General features: G+C 39.1%; 1 protein-coding gene across 2 annotated transcripts in view; it reads left to right on the top strand.

The window, feature by feature from the left end:
* Positions 1-12,113, top strand: part of ntm (neurotrimin) — a 447,916-nt gene that overhangs the window by 54,643 nt on the left and 381,160 nt on the right. The gene's annotated exons all lie outside the window — the stretch shown is intronic.

Genomic DNA, 12,113 nt, shown 5'->3' with positions numbered 1-12,113 from the left:
GAGATGTTCCCAGTTATTCTGACTGTTGGGAAAAAACAGAGTTACCTTTCAAAAGAGACCAAAACATGCATGTACATGTAGAATATGCATGGAGGAGCTTTCACTACTTTGGGTATGCCTGAGATAGATGTTTTAGACTCATTTCACAGGAATTTACAGGAACGGTAAGGGGTTAAACCAGTGGTTCTGACTCTTCTAATGTATAAGGTGGGCTGGAGCAAAGAAGAAAGATAGGTGACGGTATTATGTAGTGACAAATTCCACAGAGGAGGTTGTGGTTGAGATGGGTCAACAAAATGTCAGCCTTTAACATGGGAGACCACTGTTTGTTTCCCATATTCTACAATAGGTGCAGTGAAATGCAGAGGTAACATACTCTAGAGGATGTATTTCTTTTTCAACAATGATCATTAATGGTTTTGGAAGCACAAACAAATCATATCATCCTGCCGATAGGGGCATCAGATCAGGAAATACTTGTATGTGATATTTTAGAGGTCAGGTACAAACAACACATTTTGTAGGTTAATTTGGAGGACTTGTACTTTACATTTGGACCATGTTTCATTGGCTGATAGAGGAAATGAGAGAGGTAATTAGGATGCAGATTTTAGCTAAACATCAAGATGTAATGGTACTGTAGATGCTACCAAAGACCAGTAAAGGTAGGGAAGGTGGTGTTAAGTGCTCTGCAAGTTATCCTCGTAATATGAAGAGAATTTGACATATACCAGCTGTTATTTAGCTCTTTTTTTCTACTCTTATTTCAGATATAACATGTGTACGTATATGCAGAGGACCCTCAAAGGCTATTCTTCTTCCGCAATCTGCTTCACCTCCTGCAATATACGTGCTCTTGATCTGTTGCTGCATTCTCCATCTGCTGAAATTAGTATTTTTGTAGGTAATATAAATCTTGCCTAGGGTAGCAAAACTGTTGGAGCCCACTTGAGGTTCATTGTATACATAAATGACTAGCTCCTGTAGCACCTTAATTGAGCTGTTATCTAAATTTGCATCAATTACAAACTTTAACAAATGAACAGTGCTTGCTAATCTATAAGGTGCCTAAATCCACTCTGTCTTACTGGAGGGAATGAGAATGACAAATGAGGATGAATGAATGCCGGCATGAAAATGCATGTTTGCAATTCTAATGTCAAAGGATATCACAATGGCCTCACTGTATGTTGCCAACATAAACATGTGAACAAAATACTTCACAGCCTAGTGGGATGCAGTGTGCTGTGGCTGCAGTAGTAGTAGAAATGAGATGGGGTAGCTTCTGTTGTACTGCCACAGCCTCGCTAACTTCGAGAGTACACAGAAAACTCTAGGTGATGCAGAGAACTGATGCTGTCTAGCACCGAGGTGAAGGATCAAAATAAGCAGCTGTGGTGATATTTTCTTATTGTAGGTTCAGGCTGCTGTGCCTGGCGGCTGAGTACCACATCAATTTATCATGCAGAAAGTCTCAGCTGCCTCGCTCGCCTCTCTGCTTCCTTTAGCTCAAAAAGAGTGTTTGAGAACGGGCTGCAGGAGCTGATGGACCTGGCCTGGATTCCGAGCTGAAGTTTGCTTTACATTGCCACAACAAAGGAAGACCTAGGACACCTTGATATATGTAACCTTTCAAAAGTTGGAAAATGTTTTATGTGGAGGATCACAGCTTTAGCAGACAAGGACATCTCTCATAAGATCATACGTAAAGCGCTTTACGACTCATGATATTTGAGTGAGATAATCGCTGGAAGGACATCTGAGTGATAGAGATATCTCAACAGCTCCCCCACTAAGAGGCCGTGTTGACCTTTCAGTAATGGTTGCTGCACGCTCAGCACAAAATAGATGCCCTTCAAGAGCAGCACAGAGGGTGCATTGTCATAGCCCGGAGAGATGCATTGCTTCCTTGCAGAACACAACACAGTGTTTGCAGGTAGTGTACAGTAGGCAACTGAAGATTGCCTCCTGCAGCCATGTTGGCAACTTTCATCTCTTAGACTATGAAAACTGATAGTGTGTATTCTTACAAACTTTCTATATAAACAGAGAAGAGCAGATATGCTTCAATTCTACTCTGTTTTTGATTCTTACCAGCATCTGTCATCCACAACAGCTAGCATCCTATATTGACAACCTTTCCTTTATTCTGGTGACTCTCTTTTCAAACATTTGAAGATGGCATGTATCTGTTCCATCTGCAGTCTCTATTTGAAATGATGTTGCACATTTTCAAGGCACAATTATGCTTGGCAAATCCACTGGTTAAATTTTGTGCAACCAGCAGCAGACTATAGCAAAATAACCACAGAAACCTCCATGCTTATGTGCACATCAAACTTGTCAGTTAGGATGAATTCTGTACAGTTTCAAATGCACATCAACAGGTATGTTGGATACTGACACAATGAAAAGAATTCACACAATCCCATGACAAGTTGTAGATAAATTAAAACTTCTCTTTCCACTAATAACTCCATCAGGACATCCATTCAAACCAATTCTCTCCTGGTGTCTCTCCTCAAAAGCACTGGGTAAGCGGGGCAACGACTTCACAAGTCACCATTTTAGGAGACTCGCCAAAATACCATCTGGAGCCTCACATTTTTTAATTACAATACAGGTAGACTGTAGACATGTGGCTGTGATGAGCAATATGATGTGAGAGAGATTGTTTGGATTAAATCGTTAAGTCGTGTTCCCAGAAACAAAGCTGTTATTTTAATTTAATTACTGATTTATTTGTTCATTATTACCAGGAGGTATATCCATTTTATGCCGCAATAAGTTAAGTGTAGTTTTTCTGTATCTTTTTGAGACAGGATTTACCTAACATTTGCAATATCATGTAGGTGAAAAAGGCAGTCCTTGAAACATGTTTGATGTGGTAGTTGAAGGACATATCACAATCAAAGATAATTCCTAGATCCCTTACATCGGTGCTGGAGGCACAATAACTTCAGTTTTGTCTGAGTTTAGTAGCAGAAAATTGCAGGTCACTTTTATGTCCTTAAGGCATGCTTGGAGTTCAGTTAAATGATTGGTTTCATCTGGCTTCATTGATAAATATAATAGGGTATCATCTGCATAACAATGAAAATTTATGTGTGTTTCTGAATAAAATTACCTAAAGGAAGCATATATAAGGTGAATAGTATTGATCCAAGCACAGAGCCTTGCGGAACACCATGTCTAGCTTTTGCGTGCATGGAGGATTCATCATTAATGCGTACAAACTGAAATCGATCTGATGAATAGGACTTAAACCAGCTTAAAGCAGTTCCTTTAATGCCAATTAAATGTTCCAGTCTCTGTAATACAATGTGATGGTCAATGGTGTCAAATCCGGCAGTAAGATCTAACAAGATAAATACGAGAGAAGTCCTTTGTGCTATTGGGAGATCATTTGTAACTTTCACCGGTGCTGTCTATAGTTTACCAAAATGCCTGAATCAAGAGTAGACTTTTTAAGAAAAGGTTTAATTTTAGCTACTTTAAAGGACTGTGGTAAATAGCCTGTTAATAAAGACAGACTGAGTTTGGAGATTAATCGGTGCCTGTCGAGGGCAGTAAGTAGGTGATGAATATTGTCTTTAATATAGTGGAAACCACTTATAGTGATCATGTCCGGGTCAAATTGATCACCATAAGTGGATCATTGTTAAGATATTTTTTTTCTTTTTCTTAATTTCTCATGCAGATTACCAGCTAACTGACATTTGTATATTTATTATATGAATATAGTATTCAAGTACTCAAACGGGCAGCTTTGCTATTTACTGAATTTTATCGACTGCTTGTTATAAGCTTCAAGGAGAAAACATTTTTCATTGAGAGAAAATTGTTTTCTTTTTCCCGTCATGATTTCAGTGTGCACACAGCACCAGCCTCAGGTAACCAGCTGGAGGTAGAAGGGTTGTGCTTTTAGGCTGTGGGGGTGCAGGGCTGCAGTGGCCTGCAGCGAGAAAGTTGAACCAGAATCAACTTTTGGAGAAACGCAACCCGTAATGCTGTACAACCCTGCCATGAGGGAAGAGAAAACATTACTAGAAAGAAGGAAGGACGTTTCTTTTTCGTTTGATAACGTTAAAAGTAAAGTTAGGCTTTGCTGACGGCTTCCTGACTCATTTTAAAAAAGATGAGAAAAAAGGGAGAGAGAGAGAGAAGCAGTGGTCGAGCAAGCTAGAGAGTGCATGAGGAGAGAGATTGATTGTTTCATGGCGGTTACAAATAAACACGCCCATGCACTTGATAATGGTGCCGCAGTTGCTAAGTACATATCATGTGTATCATGGAAGTAAAGTAAAAAAAAAAAAAAGAAATTACCATCATTTTTAAAAAAAATTCCATATGTTGTCATGTTTGAAAAGACCCAAAATGAACACTGTAAGCGGACTACTTGATTATTATAAGCAAATTATTTAAACAGCATTTGTATAGGAATGATTCTGTCCTGCTTTTTGATCCATATAAGTGGTTGATCACTGTAACCGTGATCACTATAAGCGATTTCCACTGTAGTTTGAATTTTAAAGAAGGTCATGAGAGCTATAGGAATACATAGATCAATTAGAGTTATGACTCTTTGTCAGCATGGCCAAAGTGCTGAAAAGGAACCTAGAGCTGTTTTTATTCTCCGAGAGTAATAGGCAACTCTGGCATTACAGAGGACCTTCCTATGTGTTTTAAGACTATCTTGCCAGACAAAGTGAGATTCTTCCAGTTTGGTTGAATGCCATATCCTTTCAAATTTTTGCGCTTTTTGCTTTAATTTGCGGGGTTTGGGAGTTTTACCATGGAGCTAACCTCTTTAAATTCTACTTTCATTTTATATATGGCACTATAGTTGTATTTAACTGCAGATGGTTATTGTATGGATCAACTAAACAAATGGTGACTGTCAGATCTTCATTATATTCAGAGAAGGGAATTAAACTTTCAACAGAGACATCTGCTCTTGTCAGCATATTTGAGCTGCTGTATTCATATTGGAAAGTCTGCACATTCCAGACAGTAATAAGCTTCCTCTGAGGTAAACTCCATGGGATTCCCAAACTGTCAGTGTGTCATGCAGTCCTGTCTTTAAAGGGTATGAAAGTAGTGAATGTGATTGGCCACGATTGTCACAGCCTCTAACATGCTCACCTATAATGAAAGTGTCTTTGTAATCCCAACTAATATCCAAGTGCACTATGCGGGGGCCCGATGAGCCTTGCCACGAAATAAGCATAAGTAACCGTGGCGCACTTGACTGCGAGTTGCTCTGCGCTGCTTGTGTTCATGAACATAGAGCCCTGAATCCCTGTTGCGATAATGTTAGATAATATGTTGGTGTCACTATCTAATCAGCTGATCATCACTCCCTTGTCTAATCTTCTATTTATCATCTTCTGACCTGATTGCTATACAGTATATGCCAGCTAATTATACATTCAAGACACAGCTGATAGTATTGATAAGATTTGGGGCCCTCAGCCTTTTATATTACAAAACAGAAATTGAAACATTATTCATTCTGCATGTATTAACCTTTTCAGGCACAAGCTCTGATGTCTGAACTGTGCACTCAGCATGTCTGTTCATACACGCAGACTGAAACAGGCTGTCTCTTTATTATAATAGTCTTGGACAGGAAAATTCTTGACAATTTTCAAATTACATAATATTGGGGCATTAAGCTGTTAAAGCGTCACAGGAAGTGGTCTTAAATGTATCCTAAGGATTTATTATGTGTCAGACTGGTGCAATACAGATGAGACTAAAAATTGCGGAGGAGAAAAACAAAACATAATCATGCACATGTTTGGATACTGCTGAAAAGAGCTCAGAGCTGACACTCAGTGGAAGAAAGAGTGATGCACTGACAGCTGTAAAAGACAGGATACATGTCAGGTAGTGAAATATATATAAGGTGGTTATTTCCACTAAATTACCATCTTAAAAAGAAAGCCAAGAGCATCGGTGTGTTATGTAACAAATGTAGGCCGAACACTATCAAACGAGTGCTTGATCTCCCCCAGGGCTCACAGCCATGTCAGTCAGGGTCAAACTGCTGTAAAGGATGTGTCAAGGCTTAGCATGAAGACGGGCAGGGCCATGCTTCTACAGATCCTTACCAATGGTGAAAGTCAGGCAATCCAATTCACAATGAGATCCCACCGGAGCCTGGACTCTCAGCAATTCGCCTCAGCCAAGCCTGTAATTGATATTTGTCAGAGGAAAGGGTGGTCCATGTCAGCTCCAAAGCTGCAGGGAGATGGAGAAAGGCAGAAGGGCGCGCTTGAAGCCGAAGATAGCGGAGGAATATGCCTGTGAGGCATCTTATGACAAGCACGCTGATATTTGTAGCAGTCTGATTCATCATTAATGTACTTATCTCTGATTTTATTGCCATGGAATGTTTTGATAACATTTTAAACCTTATTTTACAGCTTTTTCATGCTCTGTTCAACAGTTGTAGTATTGTCAGTAGATTGTGAAGCACTATTATTATTATTAGTCATATATGCAGAAGAAAGATGCTTGACCTCTCATTCAAAAGGCTTCCTCGAAACATCTTCAAGAAACATCTTAAAGCAGGTCGAGTTGCCCTTGACTCAGCCCTTCTGGATATACCTATGAATTGTGAGGAATCTTCTCAGACATCAAAAATGGCACTATTTATAATAATAGTAGAAATAACAGTAGCATTTGTAGCAGTGTTCCTCCCACACATCAAGGAAGCACATTTATTCCCTTTCAAAGCATTTGCTGTTGAAATAAACATGACTGACATAAAAGCGATATTTTAAACAAGAATTTGCTCTTATGTGGGTGAAGATAAGGCTCGTTGGCAGTAGCATTAAAAGTGGAAAAGTTAAAGTCAGCTGCAAAAGAAACAAAATAGCTGTTGATTACAGAGCTAATTGTACTGTTAGTCAAGATCTGAGAGGATTCTCTGAATGTAAATGAAGTGGAAAGTCTTGCCTGCAACTTCAGCTAATTCTAAAAAGAAGAAGTGGAAACCGTCTGTTTACGTGAATGACTGGTACCCCATAGAAATCCCATTGGAGCTGTCTACTACTGCTGGATGAATGTTATGGAAAGACTTAATATTAGAAGCAGCAATACTCATAATAGTCAGACTAGGACCAGTAATATTAGCAGTAGCAGTAGTAGACCCAGTGGTAACAGTTATACTTGATAATCAATAGTAGCAATCTGCAGCTCAACATTATAACTCATTTGAGGAACTGACTAATATTGCTGTTTTAAGAATGCAATCATTTGAACGACCCTGAGAGGTCACTTGTCATATAAACTTGTTCTAAACACACGACTAATGTTTTCATTTTTTCTGGTGAGGGGCATTTTCTGTACTATTACCTTACAGCTAGTGACAGTATCATCTGAGAGAAAAGATGACAAGCTGTGTTCTCCACCTCAGTGTGAAAGTCACTGCAGTTTTCAATTCTCTGAACATCAACCTGTTCCATCACAAGCCCGTTTCAAACACTATGCTCTCCAGAGGTCGTATGTTGTCCTTTTGCTTCCCCCCTCCTGTCATTCTCAATTGAAAAACGCAATGAAAGGCATGCTAGTGATTGACAAGCCAGTGGGAAAATGGCTTTGGAAAGACAGCCGGTTGAATGTTGAGCACTTGTTCTGCCTTTTGCTCTGTGTTGGTCGTCCTAGTTATTTCTTTAACTGTTGACCTTGTAAAAAATTGCTGGTTGCTCCCTGGGGCCTCAGTGGTCTGGGTCACAGCAGACTGCATCTCATCTGCTGAAAGCTGGCTCTCAATGGATGCTACATTAAGTGCTGCCAGTACTCGAGAGACCACTCACTGCAGGGACCTAAGATCAGCAAGTGCTTCATAGGTTGGTGCTTACAGTATATGCATCACACTAGGAAACGAAGCAGTTGGGCATGAATGAGCCACAGCGGTTCATGTTCTGACAGTGAAAGGCAGAAAACGGTTTCACAGAATAGAGCTCTACTTACGCATAATTTTTACTTCTACAGTCAAAATTATGTTTCAGCTTTTACGTCCACTCAAGCATTTGTTGCTGTTTGATGAAGTAGCATCTAATTGACTTTTTAAAAAAAGTTTTCCCCATTTCTCATCTTCAGAAATCCTGCCACTTGTCAACCCCTGGAGGAAGGTTTAGTGGTGGAGATTAATTGATGTCATAATAGAGGAGGAAACTATCAAGAAAAAGTGAGATTGTGATCGCCTGGATTATGAATAGGCTCATCTGTGAGGGGAGCCTCCAAGATGGCAGAGGAAAGGTGATCTCAGTGGCAATCTCCCCCCGTCTTCTTGTTGTCCCTGTCATAATTAGAGCAGAGCAGATAGCATCAGAGAGGTTAGTGCAGATAGAAGCTCATCTTTTTATTTTTTTCTCTTCCTTATTACTAATGGCTGCCTTTGATACATATTGAAACAATGCACTCAGCACTTGAAAACCATTCTGAATAATTCATGCAGTTGCATCACAGAGTGCCAGCGCTATACTGGTCCTACAAGGATCATTGATATCTCATACAATTCACAGTGTTCATTCTCAAAGAGAACATTGTGAATGAGCCTCATATTTTCGAGTTAAACAAACTGTGGGTTCTTTTTGCAAAGATGTTGAGTGTGCAAACCTCAGCAGAGGTACAATGCTTTTGTCTTGAAAAGCCCTGCAGTATTTGCACTGGATGAGTAATTGTGGAAATCATTGGTAATTGTATTTCATGTGTAAATTTGCTGTCTATCCTTTGCAGACTACAAATTTTAGTGCAAATTGTAATTTGTAGAGGACACAGTTAAAAATATGAACCCCATGTGAATTATAGTTGTATTAAGGATTACATGTTTTTGGCACACTTCCTCTTTCTTCCTCCTCATATGAGTTTCATATTCCTACAAAAATACAGAGGCGGCAGTGAAACGTCACCGCAGGTTAGATTATTGTTCATTATGTTTTTGGGGAAAGTTGGAATAGAAGAATTTCCAATACTCTCTACTAGTACTCTAGAGGTGCCTTCACTTACCCCCCTTCCTCTAGCATGAAAGTTAGGTTTCTTCGTAGGTATTCACCAGCACAAAAGATTCTTCTATGAGATGCTGTTTTATAAAATAGGAGCACTATCTCTTATCAGTGGTCCAGTACTTGGGTGGCTCACTAAACGCATTAGGATGAGGTTCATGTTATTTTATCCGTGAACTCTGAAAACTTAACCAAAACAGAGGTGTTGAAAAGTTCCCACTGCAGTCAATTTCTTAATCTAATCCTGGGTTGGTTTTGAACAGACTCGAGCAGCGACTTACTGGGGAGAATACAAATTGCTTGATGAAATGAAATTAATTTCTTGATGCCAGGTTATCTTCAACAGATAATTGCTAAATCCTTTGGCTGCCTCGATCAGCAGAAGGTAGCAGAGGATGGATATAACTGGCATTAAGACCACAGCGCCTGTGTCAGTTGTGTTTCTCTCAGTGGAGAATTCAAATGGCTTTCATATTTGTACACGACTGTCGCTCATAAAGTAATTTCATCTCTGTGATTTTTTAGCTTGTATTGGTAGCAGTGGGGAAACAATCCAGTGCTGATATCAAATAAATGCTGCATGATTTGGCTGTGCATACTAACTGCATATGAAAGTATAAAAAAAAAACTATTCTCCAAAGGAATGACGGAGCCTTGTCAGTGTCCACTGCTTCTGGGCCACTATATGCCTTATAATACCAGACCCATTAACTAAACCCAAAACCCAACAAATTAGGAACAGTGTTGAACCCCCGAGAGTACAATTTATTCCAATCAATCTAATCACAAGTTAGATGTTTTTTCTCATTGAGAAAGAAAGATTTCTGGACTCCCCCAATTTATATAGTTCGAAAATTCCATTAGTTTAGAAAATTGAAAATTTGTTCAAGAACATTGAGACACACTGTGGGACTTTGCACTTACCTCTAGGTTAAAAACAGAGTTTGAAAAGTTTTATGCAGAATTTCTTCTTATTTCCTGTCATATTCTGATTTTCTTCTTATTAATCTATACCTAGATACAATAATTTGCCAGTGTGTGTAACTATTACCTTTCTGAATCTTAGTACTTTCAGTTGTCATTGACATCTGAGGTATTTACTTAAATCTGAGGTCATTTTGGAGGCTTTATTGTAGTTGGTGGTGCTGTTGTATGCCAACGTTAATGTGACTGAACATTATAGATATTGAATGGAAGGAGATGAAAGAGATGACCTTCTTTTACATTAGTATTTAGTTCTTTTCATTTTCACTGCCCAGTACTATATGTGCCCTCTCGCTCATAAGCATTCACCACAGAACCTCCATACAGACCATAAGGTTAGGAGCATTGTGGCATATTACAGACATTAATCTCACAAGAAAATGATGTATTGATCTTTGGTGCACCACAGGTGGATCATGAAATGACCGTTGATGCATAATTTAGCAAAGTCCTTCCAGACTTTTGCAATAGGAGAATGAAAGGTACGGCTTTACAGGTGGCTCATTGTGTAGAGCTAAACCAAAACAAATGGCACTTCCTGTGAATCACAGTGACATTAAAGATATCAACCAGCATCCGCAGCATGTAAAAGCAATTATCAGTAATTGTGCAGGTTTTAGCCCATTTTCCAAAGGGTGCCATAGCTTTTTAGATTCAGGAAAGCAATGGTACCACCTCCCAGCCAATCCCAAACAATAACAAGCATAGACATCTTGAACAGCATAATGAGTAGTGGTAGATAGATTAAAAACCTTACTGTTCACTTGTTGCCATAGTTTCCAGACAGGTCATAGATGCAGCACACTGGCAGACAAATCAAATCAATACTAATATTGGTTTATATATATTTACAATGATTAATATATGATGACTATATCAAAATTCAAAGTAAAACAGAGGCAATGTTTAAAATTTAAAGCCAGACAGGACAGTATTATAAATAAAGGATGAAAGTACTTTGAAGGCAATTTAAATGAGTCTTTTCTTATGGAAGTGACAAATAAGCAACTCTGGCCCTTGTACAGTGTTTTAGAAAGGATTAAACACTGTTCTGTGTTGCAGCCACACATTATGATTCTGGATGATAATGCATATTTTACATAAAGACCTTGCATAATGCAGCTTGAAAGGATTTTAGCATAGACAATTTGTGATGGCATAGGTTTCTATGGTATCAGCCGTATCTGGACTCATCCTACCCAGCAGTGCTAGCCAGATAAATGAATGCCACAGTGACCTCTGGACTCAGGTTTCCACTCTGCTCCCTTTTCACGGGGGAAGTCTCTGCTTTTCCTATTCAAAGATAAAAAAAAAAAAAAAGAAGGGTACATCAGTGCCCTAGAAAAATTGTAATTATTTCAGTGGGTGGAGAATCCCAGTGAGGAAAAAAATCTCATTTCACCAGGATAGCAGACCTCCTGTAAAATATGCCTCTCCCTTTCAAAAGCCTGGCAAATTGGGACAGTGAAGACCAGGTGCCACATGGGGAAAACATTGTAATCAGACACTCGCTTATGATTGCAGCAACAAACATCCACCATGTGACTTCTGAATGGTGGTTTTTGGAACCGGAGGATCCATCATTTTGTCTTTCATTTCTCCGTTTATTCAAAGCTTTGAAAGGCATGCAACATATGGCCTGTGTTGACTATCAATTTCCTATTGAATGTGATGTGTTGAAACCTGCTGCCGTTGTCACATTCAAGGACCTATGGCACCAGCCCTTCATATGTATACACACATGCTGTCATAAAATCTCATTCATGAATGCCTTCAAAGTAAAGCCTGTATATGAAATCACTTTGAAAGATCTCTGAGTATTTGAGAATTTCAGAAAAAGAGGATCCTGAAACTTTTTTTTCCATCTAAGAGTGGCCATCGGTTCACTCAAAGCAGAGCTTAAGTGAACAAAGAGGAGTATAATGGTCTTCCTTGGTGGAATCCAGCAGCGAAGGACATTGGACTTTAAAATTTTAGTTGAGGATTAGAGTGGGATTAATACAAGCATGGCAGATATAAAAAGAAGGAATGTGTGATCCAAGATGCCTCTGTTGTACAGTGTTGATATTCAAGAGATGTTCTTAACACCTCCTGTAAATCACAGATGCAAGG

The sequence above is a fragment of the Thunnus maccoyii genome, chromosome 13 (genome assembly GCF_910596095.1).
Source record: "Thunnus maccoyii chromosome 13, fThuMac1.1, whole genome shotgun sequence".
Classification (NCBI taxonomy): domain Eukaryota; kingdom Metazoa; phylum Chordata; class Actinopteri; order Scombriformes; family Scombridae; genus Thunnus; species Thunnus maccoyii.
Note: the sequence above shows the minus strand (reverse complement) of the source record. Positions and strands in the feature narration are given on the sequence as shown.